The sequence below is a fragment of the Mercenaria mercenaria genome, chromosome 10 (genome assembly GCF_021730395.1).
Source record: "Mercenaria mercenaria strain notata chromosome 10, MADL_Memer_1, whole genome shotgun sequence".
NCBI lineage: Eukaryota > Metazoa > Mollusca > Bivalvia > Venerida > Veneridae > Mercenaria > Mercenaria mercenaria.
In genome coordinates this window covers 78613369-78634096 of record NC_069370.1, presented here as the reverse complement: position 1 = coordinate 78634096, position 20728 = coordinate 78613369, and the positions used below count along the sequence as shown (strand labels likewise).

General features: G+C 34.1%; 1 long non-coding RNA gene across 4 annotated transcripts in view; it reads left to right on the top strand.

Moving 5' to 3' along the window:
• The first annotated feature begins 3854 nt into the window (after nt 1–3854).
• LOC128546264 (uncharacterized) overlaps nt 3855–20728 on the top strand; it is a 68250-nt gene continuing 51376 nt past the window's right edge. Inside the window, exons 1-5 of one of the 4 annotated variants that reach the window (XR_008365907.1) lie at nt 3860–4130; nt 4687–4803; nt 6741–6860; nt 11842–11902; nt 12329–12417. This is a non-coding gene — a long non-coding RNA (uncharacterized LOC128546264). Of the gene's footprint in view, nt 4131–4686; nt 4804–6740; nt 6861–11841; nt 12471–20728 lie in introns of all 4 variants that reach the window. The other 3 variants (XR_008365905.1, XR_008365906.1, XR_008365904.1) reach the window with 3 other exon arrangements.

The window sequence follows — 20728 nt, the reverse complement described above, 5'->3', positions numbered from 1 at the left end:
GAACCTGTGCAATTTAGGTCAGTTTATCACAGTGAATAAGTGTGTGAAGTTTCAGTCCATTCCTACAAGTGGTTACTGAGATACCAGCTTACATACAAAACCTTAACCAAATCGAGACGCCGACGCGGATGCGGACGCCGACGCATGGGTGAGTCCAATAGCTCTACTATTCTATCAATTTTCCTTTTGATCTGGCATAAATAATCCATGCAACATAATTTGAACACAAGTTTAAAATTGGTACCCCTGTCTACAATATTTTGTCCGTCATTGCAGTTGTCACCTAATCAGGGTACTCTTCATTTTGAAAAACCAATAGGCTGTAGAGAATCGTTATTTATTGACATTTTCTGAGAAATTGTATGTTATTTTATAGATTTTATGTGATTATATTAAATTCACAAATAGGTAAAAGTTTGATAATGATTTTCAAGAATAACCACATGTTCTGAACTGTTGCATGACACCATGAGTTCCTCACGAGAGACTGTGCGAGATGTTGCGGTTTGATACTGGTTAGTTAGAAAAATGGGGTTTCGCCATAACTAAATGAATGCGACCAGCAAATGAAAACAGTGTCAGTTAAGTTATGTTAGCCAGAACTAGATAGTCCCCATTGTCAATGACCGACTGTGACTGGGAGGCGACTGTCTGGTCGACACTGATGATTAAGCCTTCATTGGAAACACAAATTAGTGTGCAATATTAAAATCAGCACTATTCATAATTTTAACATGTCCAAAACATTGCAGAATGATACTTATTTCACTTGGGTAATGATCACATTTTACTCGGACTTTATCATAGACTCCCTGTGTAAAATCTCAAACTTTTAACTAAAATAAAGGTATTAAATCGATTCATTATTTCAATGAAACTTCAAAGTTTTGTTGTTTGTAGCATCATCTGAGGCATATGCAGTGAAAAAATCTTAATTTGATTTCCAAAATAGTGTGATATTTATTTCTTAAGTCACTCAAAGAGCTATAAAAATAGATAGATCGGCAACTTTAAAGGCATATAGAGCAAATATCGCCAAAACCGTGATAACTGAATGAGATCTCGTTTACCGGAAGTGACGTGTTCTCCACGCGCCATTTTATATGCGAAAGCAATTATTCATCGGTTAATTAATTATCACCGTAGGACCACGCTTCTTTTTGCTAGTAAGAAACGTGTACTTTGTGTCTTAGGACTATTTCACATTGAAGTAATGTTGTTTTAGAAGCTAACCTGTTAATCAAATGTAATTTTAAAGTACAAATTGTAACTCCATGCTCGCCGATGTTTGTTTTTACTAAGATAGTACAGATTCACGCTCTGACACGAGATCACGTGAGATTTATAATACAGACAGTTGCCATTCTGTGTATTTTATACTTCTTTGAGTCACCATATGTTCATTGTAACTATACTTCGTTATACCCAAGTGGAAACTGGCAGGTACTGGAAAAATGCAGCTCTCTGATTGGTCAATTAGAACCCCTAATGTACTGTGATGTCACGATAAAGTTATGAATTATATTACAAGTTACAGGTTAAAAGATGATAACACAGATATTTCAGGTTTGAACAATCTAGGCCACTTTCAAAGCATCAAACACCACCTTGAGCAAAGTGATTAATTACTGACTTGATTTGGTTGTGTCTATTATAAATCAAGTCAAGTCAAAAGTTTATTAAAATGTAGCAAAAGCCTCCGAGATACTAGAAAATTTAGGAGACACTTTCAAAAGACAGAAAAAAAGAAATATTTATTTGTAATGTGAAATACACCAATAACAATGTTGAAATAAAGGTCATACGATGGTAAAACTTATTTTTGACATTTCCCAATTTTCAGGTTTTACGTGCCATTTTTCCAATTAAATTTTTAATATCATTATACCAAATTTATATAGCACCTTTTTCATGATAAACACATCAAAGGTGATTTACATATAGCATTAGCAAACACAGCCACACCTGGGCACGAAATTTATCCTCAGCTAGTACAGACTCAGAGCGATCTGACCACTGAGGGACAGAGTGAGAAAAAGCCCCCAGAACAGATTGAGAGAACAGATTTAGATATAGGCCTGTCTGGCTAACTTAGCCTAGGTCTTTGGGAATAGACAGTCTGGTTCTTTCACAGCAGATTCTAGAGCCAAGGAACTACACAACTGCATTTTATCCTGCTTAGTGTAGACCCACATTTTAGGCATACTGAAAAAAATAGGATGAAGACCCTGATTTTAGGCACTCTGATATGCTTATGACGATATAAGCATATTGTTGAATAAATTATCACCTGTCTGTTAAATTTGTTTAAATGTCGACAGGATCAAAGCTATGTATGTGGCCTGATACAAGTAAACAAGAACATGTCACATTTTACTAAAATTATTAGTTTATTTGCATTCATAATATTTGTAGATGTATATAGTGGAGCAAATTACCACAAAACTTATAAAGTATCTCTACGAATTGTATCTACTACAGTAAACCTCACTTATAAGGAACTCGGATATAAGGAACCCTCGGTTATAAGGAACAGTTTTCAATTCCCCGATCTAATTCCTTCTTTATTCAATGTAAAAATTATCGGTTATAGGGAACTCATTTATAAGGAACACTCGGTTATAAGGAACACTTTTTCCAGTCCCAAAGTACGAAATTCAATGGAAAACACCTCGGTTATAGCAAACAATAATCAAAAAGAATAAATATTATTGAAAATTGGAAATAAACGGGAGAATCGCTGATGACGTCAGAGTAACCTCGGCAATTTCACGCGCTTTCATGCACATGCGTAAACGTTTCGTTTCTATGATATTCACTGATACGATAAAAAGAAAATATATAATATCATCATAACATTAACATTTACCAAATATTAGACGATGGTAGGCTTAAATTTACTCAAGATTATGTTCGAGAGCTACATGTATTAGGTATTTCATGTTAACAGTAGTGAACGAAAATCAGTCACGGTTATGGTCATACTATCTTAAATAAATGTGCTAATTACGCGAGATTAACAATGCCAAACAGTCCAGTTTACCAAATCCTAATTGTAAAAGTTACAGCTTACAGGCGCTAAAATGGACAATAGCAAAACTATAGGTATAATTTACACTTTAATCTGTATGTATGGTGCTGTTGTCTATTTTTATCGTAATACACTGAATGTCATAAACACCCTACTTAACGTAAATTTTAACGGGTAGTCCAATTAAACATTTTTGTAATAAAAATTTGAACATTTTTTTTATATAAGTATTCATGCCAATTCACATAACATGCAGTCGAGCAAGGTGAGGGAAGTAACTGCAGCACATCTTATAGTCACAATGTAGCGCTGTCTAAAAAAGAAGGTAGAAATAACCGATACAAAAACGCCCACAAATTACGGTCATTCTTACCGACGTACATATTTTGGCTTAGTTTAGGTTTAACGCCGTGTTTCAACACTATTTCAGCCTTCAGTACATGCAGACAGTCTCCAGGACCGGAGTGTGAACACATAGCCCTTTTCAAATATCAGTCAAGTTACTTTCGCTATACAAATTGTGTTCGTTATATAAACTTAGGATACAAGGAACTAGTTCGCTATACGGATATAAGGAACCTCGGTTATAAGGAACGATTTTAAGAGGTCCCAAGCTGTTCCTTGTAAGCGAGGTTTACTGTATACAGATAAGCTTGCTATCCTTGCATTTCAGCCAAATTTATTAGCCACCCAAAAAACGCAAACTGGGAAAGGTCTTTCTAATCAAAAGTGTAGGTATCACAACGAAAAGGTCCGGATTAACCCATGTGACATATGACAGTTGACCGTGAATTAATCCATACTTACCTAGATGTCAGTACTTACCCAGATCGACCCTAACATTTTTAACATTTTGATGTCTACTGCCGGTACTGGTTAGGTATGTTAGGGTTACAATGCAAATTAAAAATAAAATGTAAAATAATGAATGTTGAAGGTACAGTGAACATGTACACATCTGTTGCATAATTATCACTTTCATTTCATTTCATTTCAGTTTGATATACTGTAGTGGACGGATCAGCAGGGGAGGTAACTAGAGTCCAGATTGGGACTAGGGCGTAACTTGCCGACAACAAAAAAAAGGAGAAAATTTTAGGTATCAGGAAATCAATGCTATGTTTCTTAAGAAAGCTTTGAAACTTAATTACTCACAGACTAAATGTTGTGGAAATACATGAGAATTAGTTGTTTTTACTAATTTTTACACTGAAAAATGACTATTGCTTGTAACTCTCCATTCAATGTTAATTATCTTGATTATAAATATCAATATTTAATGGCCGTTAAATGCATATTCCTCCATGGTGTATACTGGTAAAGACATATTGAAAGTTTTTATTGCCTTGGCAGCCCAGGTTCAATTTTTGACTCTGGCATTTTTCTTTCTTGATTTTGCATTTTTAAGATAGTTTAGAAACAAAAACTCATGTCATTGTGTTCATAATGTGACCAAACTTCTATTTTAAAGAACTTTAGTTCACTTTTAGTCATCTTTTTTTAAAGATAAAGCAAATTTTACAATTGAAGGGAGGTAACTCAATTTTTAAAAAAGACACTAAAATCTCTGCATTCTATTGTGGTATATTTGTATCTGATATGGTGTTTTGTATTATGTATCTTTCTAAACATCTTGAAAAATGTCTCTTTTGTAGTGTGATGTAAAAGTAAAGCAGAGTGACTAGAGACCAGTAACTTCAGAATTGAAGAGATGCAGGTCTTTGTTCTACATGGTGAAAGAGGGAATTATAGTGGATATTTGGATTGATCAGGTAGATCATTGGTACATGTGCCCATGTTTAAGAGGTTGAAATCCATGGAAGTGCAGCATGTATCAAAATAGCTTTGGATTAAGAACACTTCCTTTTGGGCCCCTCTTGATGTAGTTAGTTTTCAAGCTCCTTTCCACATGTATGTAATTTTCATAGCTACATGTACTTGAATGATTTTACCACTGTCATATAACCCCAGACTTATTGAAGGCATTTTTAAATTGAAGTATATACAATGTAGTGTCACACAGTGCTTATTATCAGTATTATACACATAAGTGCTGTCAAACTGAAATATCAGAATGCTTTAATGTGTCAGTCTGGCTAATATTCCCATCATCTATTAGGTGTTTGCATTAACATATAAGTATGGTACTGCATTGGTACAGTAGTGTATTTTAAAGGTTGGTTGTTTAAAATTATCAACTTCTGGTGCGGTGAAAACAACAAAATGTCATCTTTAAAGAAATTAAAAAGTGAAAAAACACTACGCATATTTTAAACCAACAGAAAGTGATCCCTAAAACATCGTTGAAATTATTGGATTAAGTAATTAGTGTATCACAAAAGCATATGTCTGTTTCCGAGAAAATCCTGGCGGTTTGGAATAAGCTGTACAAATTAAATTAAAATGTGCATTATGCATTTAGTTCAGAATGAACAAGAGCTGTCTGATGACAGCACGCTCAGCTTTTCAAAGGCTTGTCAATAAAATGGATTATATGATGGTACTGCTACAACTGTGTCACAGTAAGGGTCAAAATGATAAAAACCTGCTGTAATTTGAAAGTATTACAATGGCAGAAATTTGTATGCAGTATTTACACATTAAGTGCAAAAGATGCATAGTTCTGTTGAAACACAAGTCCAAGATATGCGACCTTATACACTGACCCTTGACATATCTTTGTTGTCTCAATCCAATAGTCCCTAATACTTAGAAAGATTTTAAGTTGCATACAAAACCTCAATATGAACTAAGTAGACAAAGGGGTATAATTCTGTTAAAATGAAATTCAGCATTGTTGGCCCAGTGACTGTATGCAATGATCTCAAGGCATGTGTGAAGTTTTGGTACAATAGCCCCCAAGTACTTACAAAGGCAGAGAATTGTACTTTGTATTAACACATTAATATTCTGAGTATAAAAAGGCACATAATTTAGTTAAAATATAAGTTAGACTTCTAGGACCTGGACTTGTGACTGTATTTACTGACGCTAAAGACGAGTGAAATTTGAACCCAATGTATCAATGCATTGCAGAGAAAGTTGTCATTATGAATAATTTTAATCCTATTTCTAAGTTAAAAAGGGACACAACTCTGAAAATATTGCTGTCACTGTATGGAAGTATTCCAGGTCTCAGTTGAATATCTTTGATAATGTTCAAGATATTTGACTTTATGAAAATCTGTAACTAAATTTTTTAAGTCAAAAAGGGGCATAACTCTGAAAATATTTCTGACATAGTAATGTCCTTTGTCATACATGTGCACACTGTCACTATATGCAATTATTCTAAGTTTCAGTTGAATAACTTTGATAGTATTCAAAATATTTGACATTATAGAAAAATTTAACCGATACTAGGGTGAGTAGTATAGCTCTCCTTATTCTCCGAATAGTCAAAAAATGGGTTTCCGTCGTCTGGCTCTAGTAACGTTCAACTGTCCACTATAAGTAGGCAAAAACTTGACTGCTGAAATAAAAATTAACTGCAAACAAACATAAACATTATATACACAATACATATGCAACAAAATTGATATCTGGATTTACTCCTAGTCAATTTCAGATTGTACTATTTTACTTATTCACAAGAATTATGATGAGTAAATACTCATGGGCCAGCCCTGATCTTTGCTACGACATTTTAAATGTGTATCTATATATCTGGATTTACTTAATATTTAAAAAAAAGTCTCTTCTTTTGTAGTGAAACCTGTGAAGTGTTAGTGAAGCAGAATAGTTACAGATCATAAGAGATGCAGGTCTTTGTTCAGCATGGTGTATATGGAAAACATAGTGGATGGCCAGCATAGAAAACATTTAACGAGTAAACAGATTATTCGTATTTAGAACCATTTTCATCTAATGCAGCTTCATAGTTATAGAAGAACTGAATACATGGTTACATAAAGGTGTAAACTGTTGGACCTGTAATAATAATGTTTAAAAAATTGCATTAACTTTATACAGTCTTAAAGTCAACATTGTTTTGCACTGTGTTGCAATTCTTAAACTACTTTTACTGTGTCATTTTTTTTAAATTTGCATAATTTGTGATATTTACTCAAACTCAGGTAGGGACAAATTTCAAAGTGATAACCACTGTACACAATATTCACAGAGAATTCATTACACCAATAATTCTGATAAAAGAAGCCTACTAGAAGTATTAGTAAACAATTATAAAACACAACATAAAAATTTTGAGAACACTTTATTTTAGGCAGCCTTAAGTAAAAGGTTTGAATCTGACAGAATTCTAACTCCAACACAGAAAACTTACAGTCGAGTCCTGTGAGACTGTTTTAAATTTTGCTCACTTCATTCAAAAATAACCATAGGGTAGAAGTAAAACCTACCTACTTTTCTTCCACAATATGTAAACTAAAGAGTAAAAGCAAAATAAAGAACTTGTTACTGCATGAAACTCAGTATTTTCAAAGATGTCTAACTCTGAACCTTTCCACATGGGAAGTAAGACTCAATTTAAACAGCAAGAAATTGCTTATCAAATTAAAAATTTCCACTTTTGTACAATCAATTGGTAATAAGTCTTGAAAAACAGTTAAAATTACTAGAAAAAAGACATAATAAGAAAAAAGTTTGGTCCTAGTGCTGCTTAAACCTGAACCCTCCTGAAAAATTAGTCAAAGTAGGTTTATTGTAGGAATTATTAATAAATACTCTTCAAAAGGAGGTACACTATTATGGGTCCATTACCTGAAGTTTTTTTTAAAACAAAACAAATTTTACAGTTGAAGGGAGGTTACTCAGTTTTTAAAAAGAATACTAAAAGCCCTTAGTGAATGGAATTTGAAATTAAGGCATTAGTTTCAAGCATGGTTAAAGTGATGTAAAAATTTTAAGATAAAAAATTTAAGGTAATATTTCTTGTTTAGTCTAAATATTTTATTTACATGCATGGATTCACTTCCAAGTGTGGTGTAACAGTAACTAAAGTTCACTATTCTAACTACAACAACAACAACTCTGTTCTCTATAATAACTGCTATTTAATATTGTACTAAGTTCTGAGTTAATAATACATGAATCACAACTCTCTAACATAATTTTCCAACACATTCACAGTTATTAAAAGAACTTCTATTCTTCGACATAATCACTCCAACGTTAATTATCTCGGCCCTAACCTAACTAATTCATTTTGCGTGTATCGAACATACGCATCTAACCTAACTGAGTACCAGAATGATACTGAAGTTTTGTCTCAAAACTTCTGCTTATGAAAGAAATGATTCGTGACTTGAGTCATGCGGCGTGATCAAAAGACCGGGTGTTTATAATTACCCTGTCATTTATCCAGTTAGTCAGTTGTCAAAACAACTAGTAATTTTGAAACATGCATTGCTGGACAATGCATTAACTGGGCGATATAATGTAACCTGTCATTTAAATGTACATGACTAATTTCTAGACCGTAAAGCTAAGTGCGAACAGGAATGCGAAATATATTCTTGAAGTACATGACTTATTATTGACCTAAAATCTGTCTGAAAAGAATGCCTAAGAAGTATTTGGTATAGTGGATTCTTTAAACCATTATATCACACTCGCCCCTTTCTTGTGAGTTTTCTTTTAATTATCTATAAGAGAATAAAAATAAAAACAAAAATTCATGTGAGGCAATTAACAATTTAACATAAGGCGATGCATAAAACCGGCTTCAGAAGGTCGTTTTCACAGAAGGTGTGACGTGTTGCGCCAGCAGCATTCTCTCGGTTAAATGAATATACAAGCAATCATTTAACATTGTCAAAAGTTTCGTTTGTCTATATAAAAACTTAACATAAGGATGCCTTCTTAGAATCTCTAAATAGAATGTTCATAAATTTATCTTTTATATACCAATCTGGTTTCCTGTTTTCTGTTTTTCAATTTTTTTTAGTTTTTATTTCATTTTAGTAACAAAGCGTCGATACTTCATCAGGTTAGTGACTGTTCATTTTAACTCGTATACCAACGATGCTATTCGGGAATTCTTTAGATACATTTTTGATTTGATGATATTATTAGATCTGTTAAACATTTCATACATTTTTATATACGTACCAACAGAAACTTTATTCTTAAATTTCACGAATTTTCGTACATTTAAGTCAACAATTAAGATTTTTTTACAAGAATATCATATAGAATTATTCAGAAAATGGTATATTTCATAAGGAAAATGCATTATTGTTGTAAAGATGAATTTCATACAGATTACTCGTTAGAACATAAAAATGTCAAAGAATATATATATTGTCCAGCTTCATTATTTTTGTCACTATGATATTAAGTGAGGAATACCCTTAGGGAAGTAAAGTAGTAAATTGCTCTCAGTTAGTAAAGTGACAAGTAAACATTTTATGAATCATAACCCAAATGCTCTGAACTCCGTGAGATTTTGATATGACGTTGATAAACTAACCCGTGTGGTGTTACAGGGTCTAAAGTTCACTATTCTAACTACAACAACAACAACTCTGTTCTCTATGATAACTATTGTTTAATATAGTACTATGTTCTGAGTTAATATATACAACAATGTCTTTCTTCACAATTTCCTAACATAATCTCTATTATTTCATTAATGTCTAACTCTAACAATAATAATTCATTGCTAATTGCCCCGGCTCTAAACTATCTTAAATCGTATGGAGTATCGGCATACGTTACTAACATTAACACGGGCAGATTGATACTGAAGTTCTATCTAGAATTTAGCGGTATTTAAGGAAAACTTCGTAGGGATGACTAAATTGTTTTTCTCCAAAAGGGCACGCATTTTGACCATAATAATAAAAACATGTCATTATTTCATTTAGTCATCTGTCATTACAATTAGTTAGAAACAAAACAACAATCATGACGCAGCGAATAACGTGGCCAGAGGGTAATTAACCTGGACGAGATATCTTAACCTGTCATTTTCCAGATGTAAACAAACGCTGAAGTTATTTAAAGTAGCATTCCGAAATTCTTTGTGTATGACTTTTTACTGACCGATGACATATTGCTGACCGAAAAACAAGATGATAAAATGTGCTTATCTAAATAAGTATAATGAATTCATAAAGTCATTATACGACACTCGTCTCTTACTCGTGAGTTTTTTTTTGTTTTTTTAATTATCTATAAGAAAAATAAAAAAAAATAAACAAAAATTAAAATTCAAGCGAGGCAATTAACAATTTAACACAAGGCAATGCATAAAACCGGCTGATTTTTATAAGTAATACGTAGAATTTATTTTAAATGTTTTTAGCCGTACGTCTGAAGATTAATGATTTGAGAAGGATAGAATACAACAGAATACAAAATCAAGAACATATAGTTTCAACACATGATATAATATACATAATCAATGAATAGGAAATCACATGGAATACGTAGATTTAATTTTCACAATTTTCACGATTTGATTTAGTCCTAGAATATTCAATTCGTTTTCGTTTTTGTTTCAGTCCTAGATTGTTTTTTCTTGCGTTTTGAAGTCAAAACCCCATTTAATTTTGAAATAAAACACTGCATTACTAGCGAAAACAATTTTCACAATATTTTTCACAATACTTTACACATTTCTAGAGCTAGAATGCACTTGTGCGCTTTTTCCTCCCTTGCCCAGAGGGGTTTTGCCTTCAAGATTGTTACTGATGAAGTATCGATTTCTTTTTCCATAACCATACACCGTGGATATTCTCTTTCCTTGCCGAGCCTTAAATTGCATCTTGTCCTTACGTTTCGTTTGTTCATGGGGGTTCTAACAGCTGTCTTAAGAAGTTTATCGGTCGTCAGTTCCATTTCCAGTCGTCTGCCAAATCGCAAGTGTTGTTATTCCATTTTATTCGTCATGGTGGCCTCGTGGAAGTTGGTAGTACTTCTTTCGTGTTGTGTCCGCGACGTTTTGAAGATTCTTTTAAATCCTGGTTCTTTTAAGGCACCAAATAAGTCCCGTGTGGTGTAACAGTAACTAAAGTTCACACTACTAGCTATCAGCAACAACAACAACTGTTCTCTATGATAACTATTGTTTAATATAGTACTATGTTCTGAGTTAATATATACAACAATGTCTTTCTTCACAATTTCCTAACATAATCTCTATTATTTCATTAATGTCTAACTCTAACAATAATAATTCATTGCTAATTGCCCCGGCTCTAAACTATCTTAAATCGTATGGAGTATCGGCATACGTTACTAACATTAACACGGGCAGATTGATACTGAAGTTCTATCTAGAATTTAGCGGTATTTAAGGAAAACTTCGTAGGGATGACTAAATTGTTTTTCTCCAAAAGGGCACGCATTTTGACCATAATAATAAAAACATGTCATTATTTCATTTAGTCATCTGTCATTACAATTAGTTAGAAACAAAACAACAATCATGACGCAGCGAATAACGTGGCCAGAGGGTAATTAACCTGGACGAGATATCTTAACCTGTCATTTTCCAGATGTAAACAAACGCTGAAGTTATTTAAAGTAGCATTCCGAAATTCTTTGTGTATGACTTTTTACTGACCGATGACATATTGCTGACCGAAAAACAAGATGATAAAATGTGCTTATCTAAATAAGTATAATGAATTCATAAAGTCATTATACGACACAAGAAACTTTGCATAAAATTTAACTATAATAAGAAAATATTTTGACCCTAATTTTAAGGTACATGTACGAGATTTAAGGTAATTATTAAATTGTTCAGTGGCTCCTTATAATTATGCACCTTATAATTATGTGCATCTAATATTTCTATGTTGTTTTTTTTTAATTTTGAAAAATCTCTCTTTTTGTAGTGTGAAGCAACAGTCAAGCAGAATGTTTACAGACCATTAATTCAGAACTGACAAGATGCAGGTCTCTGTTCTACATGCTGTATGAGGGAACTATTGTGGAATTTTGGATTTCATGGCAGTCATAGAAATATTTAATAACCAGATAATTTATATTAGAACCATTTATCACTTACAAGCTGCATTTAGAGTTACAGAATAGCTGAACAGATACTATTAGTTAAAAACAAACAAACTCGTCTTTCATTCATAAAACAAATTTTACAGTTCAAGGGAGCCAACTCAGATTTAAAAAAAACAACACTAAAATGCCCTTGCTTTCACAGAAATTGTCACCTTTCAGGATGTAATCAGTTTTATAGTTTTGGATCGAGTATGAACTACATTGGCATTTTAGAATAGATAGATGCTTCAATAATTACTATAAAATTTTATGCAACATTGTATTTTCATAACCAATTAACTTATACCATATCATGTATTTATACAGGTCTATATGACTGAGATGTGTGTACCAGTCTATCAGGCTATCCCATTCTGTCCAGTCAACAAATTGGCAATGACTACATGGATTCTCAAGTAACTTGGCATTACTTATCACAGTAACAAAGATAGATTGCAAATGTTTTTAGGTAATTATACCCCCGCTCATTGGTTTTCATGGTTTCCGGAATAAAACGCAATAACCTTTAGGCCTCACAGATTTAAATAATTTTTGGAACACAGGTTCAACATCATAAAATGCAGGTTAATTTTGACTGAGGTCAGTAGGTCAAAAGTCAAGGTCACAATAATCCGGAACAGTTAAATGGTTTCTGGATAATAACTAGAACACTTTGGCCTAGGATCATAAATTTTGGACACAGATGTAACATCATAAAATACAGATCAAGTTTGACTCTGAGGTCATTAGGTCAAAGGTCAAGGTTACAATGACCCAGAACAGTTGAACGGTTTCTTGATGATAATTTGAGAATGCTTGGGCCTAGGATCAGTAAATTTTGATACACAGGTGTAACTTCATAAAATACAGGTCAAGTACAACTTTGAGGTCGGTAGGTCAAGGTCACAGTGACCCATAACAGTTAGACAATTTCCGGACAGTAACTTTAGAACGCTTGGGCATTGGATCATAAAACTTAATATGGTGGTTGATCATGACCAGTAGATGACCCCTATTGATTTTGAGGTCAGTAGGTCAAAGGTCAAGGCCACATTGACCCAGTAGAGTAGAACATTTTTGCAAGGTTGACAGGTTTAAATCATTTTGATACACAGGTGTAACATCTTCAAATATAGGACAGGTTCAACTTTGACATTGACTTACTTCTCTGCCAAGGCCATATTGCGGGGGTATAATTCGTCACTCCTGTGACAGCTCTAGTTTTTAGCTCAGGCTCAGGGTGAGCTATTCTGATCACTCACCGTCCGGTGTCCGTAAACTTTTACTTTAAATCACATCTCCTCATAAACCACTAGGCCAGTTTCATCCAAACTTCACAGGAATGTTTCTTGGGTAAAGCTCTACAAAAGTAAAGCTCTACAAAATCTTTTCAAAGAATTGAATTCCATGCAGAACTCTGGTTGCCATGGCAACCGAAAGGAAAAACTTTAAAAATCTTCTCAAAAACCAGAAGCCCTGGAGCTTAGATATTTGGTGTGAAACATTGCCTAGTAGACCTCTACCAAATTTGTTCAAATCATGACCCCGGGGTCAAAATTGACCCCTCCCCAGGGGTCACTTGATTTTACATAGGAAAATCTTAAAAAAATCTTCTCAAAAACAAGAAGCCCTAGAGCTTAGATTTTTGTTAGATTTCTATAGGAAAATCTTCCAAAAAATTTAAAAAACAAACCAGAAGGCCTAGAGCTTAGATATTTCACATGTAGCATTGCCTAGTGGACCTCTACCAACAAATTTCACCCAGGGGTCACTTGATTTTACATAGGAAAATCTTCAAAAAATTTCTAAAAATAAACCAGAAGGCCTAGAGCTTAGATATTTCACATGTAGCATTGCCTTGTGGACCTCTACAAAATTCTTTCAAATCATGACCACTGGGGTCAAATTGACCCTGCCCCATGGGGTGACTTGATTGTACGTAGAAAAATCAGAAGGCCTAGAGCTTAGATATTTCACATGTAGCATTGCCTAGTGGACCTCTACAAAATTTGTTCAGATCATGACCCTCAGGGGTCACTTGATTTTACATAGGAAAATCTTCAAAAAAATTCTTAGAATAAACCAGAAGGCCTAGATCTTAGATATTTGACATGTAGCATTGCCTAGTAGACTTCTACATAATTTGTTCAAATCATGACCCCCAAAGTCAAATTGACCTCACCCCATGGTGTTACTTGATTCTACATAGAAAAATCTTCAACATAAAAAATAAACCAGAAGGCCTAACTTCCTACAGAAGTGGACCTCTACAAAATTTGTTCAAATCTTGACTGTACATAGGGATATCTTCATAAGTTTGCTAAAAATAAACCAGAAGGCATAGATCTTAGATATTTTATATGTTACATTGCCTAGGAGACTTCTACAAACTTTGTTGAAATCATGACCCACCCCTGTGGTAAAATTGGCAGCGCCCCAGGGGTTACTTGATTGTACATCGGAAAATCTTCCAAAAAAATGCTAAAAATCATCAGTTTGACATTTGAAACATGTAGCTCATATTACTCAGGTGAGCGAGGGTCAAACTTGACCCTCTTGTTCTTCATTGATTGAAAACCTTTTAAGTTCACCTGATCACAAAGTGCTCATGGTGAGGGTTTAGGATCATTGGATGTTTGCCGTCCATCCATCAATCAAAATTTCTTTTAATAGCATCTCCTCCAAAACAATTATGCCAATTTCAACTAAACTTCACAGCATTGTTCCTTGGGAGATCAATTTCAGATTTCTTGAAATCTAATCATCATAGCAGAATTCTAGTTGCCATAGAAACCAAAAGGAAAAATTTTATTATCTTCTAGAAATCACTGACACGACTTTGAAATACTTTAACAAAAATTATCCTTGGTTTACCTCTACCAAATTCCATCAAATTATTTTGTTCCATTAAAAGACATGGCCAACACAGGGTAGGGCTAGTTTTCCTAATTTTGGCTACAGTCAAACTTGTGCTAGCGACTACCCGTGAATAGCGACCACGTGTCGACAATGACCGGTCTCTGGTCCCGCCCCCCGTAGAAAAATGCTTATAAAAAGGCCGTGAATAGCAACCACCTGGCGACCAGCGACCAGCCTAATTCATTCCTAAGGGTCATATTTGCCCCCCAATAACGACCAAGCTGGACCGTTCAGGCATGAAAATATTTTAAATCCGCCGAATTTTCACGACTTTCGCATTATAGCGATCATAATAATTACTGCTTGATTGAAAATTTGCGAGTTTGCACCGGCCGAATTAATACATAGAACATAAAGAAAGCAAGCAGCTGTAAAAATACTTTTTATCAGCATGATAATGGCTAACTGAGAAGTGACACTTCCCCCGAATAAAGACCACCTGTGAACAAAGACCACTTTTGCTTGTTCCGTAGGGTGGTCTTTGTTCACAGGTTTGACTGCATATGGAAAACTTTGAAAATCTTCTCTGAAACTGCTGGCCCAGTTTTAAAATAATTGCACAGAAATTTTCCTTAAGTGCCACTTTACCAAATTCCTTCATATATTTCTTTTTTCGTTAAAAACTATCGGGGCAGAGCTAGTTTTCTCATTGTGACTGTATGGAAAATATCTGACTGGATTTGAAAGTAATTTAAAAGCAGTGCTTCTTTGGTGGCCCTCTACCAAATTCCTTCAAGTCGTTTTGTTTCGTTAAAATTCATGACTTCCAGGAAGTGGGGCTAGTTTCTCTTAAAGGCTGTACGTAAAATTTTGGAATCTTCTCTCATACCACTAATCAGGTTTCTATTTAATTTGGGATAAATGGTTCATGGGCAACACTTTTCAAAATTCACCCATGCCATGTTGATTTGTCAAAAAACAACATAACTGACAGGGGGCAGGGCAAGTTTTCTCCTCTCGTTCAATTCTAAAATAATTTCACAGCAATATTCCTTGGATGATCATGTACCAAATTCTTTCAAGCCATACCATTTCTTAGTTTTCTCTATGTGGCGGTATGGAGAACTTTAAAATCTTTTCCTCTGAAACTGCTGACCCAGATTCAAAATAATAACAGTAATAACTAAAATTGCTTCAAGAGGCAACACAGTTTGGCTTGCCAAGTCTTCCCTGTGATCTATAATATCTACAGTGCAACCTCTGTAGAGCAATACCCTTTGGGAGATACAAATATTGACTGTTATTTAGAGGTTGTTGTTCTGGAGAGGTAAATATGATAGTATATTCCAGTATAGGGAAATTTTGATGATGTTGTTATAGTGAGGTTTTTGCTTAAGAGGGCCACTCTAGAGAGGTTGTACTGTAAATATATACAGTTACAAATTTTTAAATGTTCAGTGATGGATTACGTATATAGAAAAATACGTGAGTAAGCAATAAAACTGCAAATACATGACACAGCATGCTAAACAGTTCCTGAAAGTGAATAAAAATGATAAATACTAAAGTCTCTAGGGACTCTAGCAGTTTGGTTTAAACAGTATTTTATTGATATAATTACAATTGTTACAATTTTACAAATATACCAACATAGAGGATTGAGTAGGAAGCTGTAAGTATTTTTAGAAACTCTCTCCCTGAACCACCATTTAAGAAAGTGCTGTCTGTCTGTCTCTCACAAAGTTTGTCCTTGCAACCCCTCTGACACTACCAGGTGGCCAAACTGATTTACACTAAACTTGAAAAGTGATCCTTACCAAGCCTGGTAGTGCATTTTATTACCATCTTCTAGTGCTTTGATTTTCAGTGGAGTTTTTGCCCTTGGTTCATTAAATTTTTATTGGGCAGATTTCCACCAAACCTTACAAGAGTCATCAGTGCCAAGCCTTACACATATTGTTGATATGTTCTAGTTCTTTGAATTTCAGTGGGTTTATGGCCCTTGATTTGTCATATTATACAGTGTTTACACTACTTGATGTATACAATTGGGCTGAAGTTCACCAAACCTGAGGGATCAGTGTGAAGCGTAGTTGTGCATATCATCAACAGTTTCCGGTGTATTGATTTTCAGCAGAGTTATGACCCTTGATTTGCCAAATTCTATGTTGTCTGTGCTACATCTGCTCTACCACTGGTTGAAATTCCACTTAATTTCACAGGAGTGATCAGCGCCAAGCCTAGTTGTGTATATCATTGAAATGTTGTGGTTTAGTGATTTTTACTGGGGTTATGGCCCTTAATTTGTGGCATTTTACATGTCTGCATGTTATGTGGTGGGAGATATACAGTTTCCATAAAAAACAAATTCTAGTTCCTAAATTGAATATCAAAAGTGAGTTCCAAAGTTTAGATCCCGAATATGTCAAAGATTTTCTTTAATATGCAAGTCTGCTTTGAATGTCAAGGTCATACCTGTTGTCAGAGAGGCTTTTTTCGGCTCAATTCTACATTTTGTTATAAAAGGATGGCTAAAATGAAATACTTATTAGAAATTTTGACTGCTTCGTTCCTATTAAAGACAAAAAATGACATTTTTCTTGAAACAGTCATGGGTTGCAAATAGGATATTAGGTTACTGTCTTCTTAACTTAAATTTATACAGCAAGTTGGAGAAAGGTTTATCCACCCTAAGGCTGTGCCGAGGGGAGTCAAATTTTCGGAAATGGGCTTTTTATTTTGCAACCAATAAAACCTGTTAAGAGCAAAATATTTGATAAAATAGCTTTTCGATACAAAAATAATCTATTCACATTTTACTGATTTGTAAACTCCCCTGCCGATAGCTCATTTCAGTGAAACACAATAATGAATTGCTTATATATTGCAATAAAAACATTAACCTTTGCTTACATTTTTTTTTTTAGCCCACCATCATCAGATGGTGGGCTATTAAAATCACTCTGCGTCCGTGGTCCGTCATTCTGTCCGTCCGTCCGTCCGTTAACAATTTCTCGTTATCGCATCTCCTCAGAAACTACTTTGGGGATTTTGACCAAACTTTGTCAGAATGATAGATTGGTACCCTAGTTGTGTCCCCCTGAAAATCAGACTGGTTCAACAATTTATGAGTGAGTTATGGCCCTTTGTTTATTTCTATAATTTACATAGATTTATATAGGGAAAATTTTTGAAAACCTTCTTGTCCAAAACCACAGAGCCTAGGGCTTTGATATTTGGTATGAAGCATTATCTAGTGGTCCTCTACCAAGATGATTCAAATTACTTCTCTGGGGTCAAATATGGCCCCGCCCTGGGGGTCACATGGTTTATATAGACTTATATAGGGAAAAACTTTGAAAAACCTCTTGTCCAAAACTACAGGGCCTAGGGCTTTGATATTTTGTATGTGGCATCATCTAGTGGTTTTCAACTAAGGTTGTTCAAATTATACCCCTAGGGTCAAATATGGCCCCACCCTGGGGGTCATATGGTTTACATAGACTTATATAGGGAAAAACTTTGAAAATCTTCTTGTCCAAACCACAAAGCCTAGGGCTTTGATACTTGTAATGTAGCATCATCTAGTGGTTTTCTACCAAGTTTGTTCAAAGTATCCCCCTAGGGTCAAATATGGCCCCGCCCCGGGGGTCACATGGTTCATATAGACTTATATAGGGAAAAGCTTTTAAAATCTTCTTGTCAATAACTACAACATTCAAATTTGGACATGTATATTTTTGAGTGGCAAGATGAACCTTGACATGAGTTGACCTTGATTTTGACCTAGTGACCTACTTTCACATTTCTGTAGCTACAGCCTTCAGATTTGGACCATATGCATAGTTTTGTGCACTTGAAGAAACTTTGACCTTGATTTTGACCTAGTGACCTACTTTCACATTTTTGAAGGTACAGGTATCAAATTTGGACCATATGTATAGTTCCGTGTTTCAAAATGAAATTTGACATTGATTTTGACCTAGTGACCTACTTTCACATTTTTGAAGGTACAGTCTTCAAATTTGGACCACATGCATAGTTTTGTGTTCCGAAATGAAATTTGACCTTGATTTTGACCCAGTGACCTACTTTCTCATTTCTCAAGCTACAGCCTTCAAATTTGGACCACTTGCATTGTTTTATGTACCGAAACAAACTTTGACCTTTACATTGACCTAGTGACCTACTTTCACATTTTTGAAGGTACAAGCTTCAAATTTGGACCACATGCATAGTTCTGTATTCTGAAATAAAGATTGACCTTGATTTTGACCTAGTGACCTACTTCCACATTTCTCAAGGTACAGCCTTCAAATTTGGACCACATGCATAGTTTTGTGTACCGAAATGAACTTTGACCTTAAGATTGACCTAGTGACCTACTTTCACATTTCTGTAGCTACAGGCTTCAAATTTAGACCACATGCATAGGATTGTGTACCGAAACAAACTTTGACCTTGACATTGACCTAGTGACCTACTTTCACATTTTTGAAGGTACAGGCTTCAGATTTGGACCACATGCATAGATTTGTGTTCTGAAGTGAAATTTGACCCTTGATTTTGACCTAGTGACCTACTTACACATTTCTCAAGCTAAGCCTTCAAATTTGGACCACTTGCATAGTTTTGTGTACCAAATTAAACTTTGACCTTAAGATTGATCTAGTGACCTACTTTCACATTTCTCAAGCTACAGCTTTCGAATTTGGACCACATGCACAGTGTTGTGTGCGGAAATGAAATTTGACCTTGAGCTAGTCAGTAAGTCTTGAAATTTGGAACACTCAAAAATGGCACATTGGTGGGCGCCAAGATCACTCTGTGATCTCTTGTTTTTTTTTTTTCTTGTTTTTTTTTGAGGCCCCAAATGGGTAACCCCGTTTATTTTCCCCGTCATAGGTATAACTAGGGTCGGAGAACCATTCCTAATTAACCTTACACACAACATATTATAATATTATACTTATATTAAACGTCAATATTTTCATATTACAATACTATTACATATGTATATCAAGTATGATATAAAAAGTCATAAACAGGTACCCAAGGAACATTCTTTTTTAACAAAACCATATCAAAAAGGTGAAAAAGAAAAAAGTGGTTATACATGTATGATATATAATGATGCTGAGCGAGCTTGCACAGACTGAGGATCAGTATTACGAAGTGTAATTGTAATAATATCTAATGACAAACATTTATCTGATGAATAATCTTACAATTGACCAGTTTTGTTTTTCTAAATCTGTAATGTTCAAATTCTTATAAATTTCCCATGCTAATGAAAGGCTCTTCTTAACTCCAGTAACAGTTGGTATAATTCCTTTTCTTTTGCACAAATATATATATATTTTTATCTCCAGAAACAGAATATCATATTCAACATTTCTGGGTTTACAACTGAAGGATCCAAGTAAAAAACATTCTTTTTTCATACATTCCATATTTATATGTACACATTTGTACATATATCTTTTATTCCGCTAAGTAATTCTTGAACTATATGACAATTCCAAAATAAATGTAATAAAGTTTCTTCTTCCATTCTTCAAAATGTACATAAATTATCATTTCTCATATTCATTTTATACAACAAAGAGTTTGTACCTAAAGTTCTATGTACTATTCTAGTTTGAAACCACTGAATATATGAATCTCTTGTATATTTGAAAGGTAAACTATATATATATTCCCAATCTAATATTAAACAAAGAGTTCCATTTTAGTTGACTTGTTGGTTTTTCATTATTTTTTATAAATATACTATAAGTAGTTTTGTTGTTTTTCAGAATTACAGGCATTAAATAGCTACTGATACAAGGATGTACCATATTGTAATCAATACCAAAGTTGTTATTT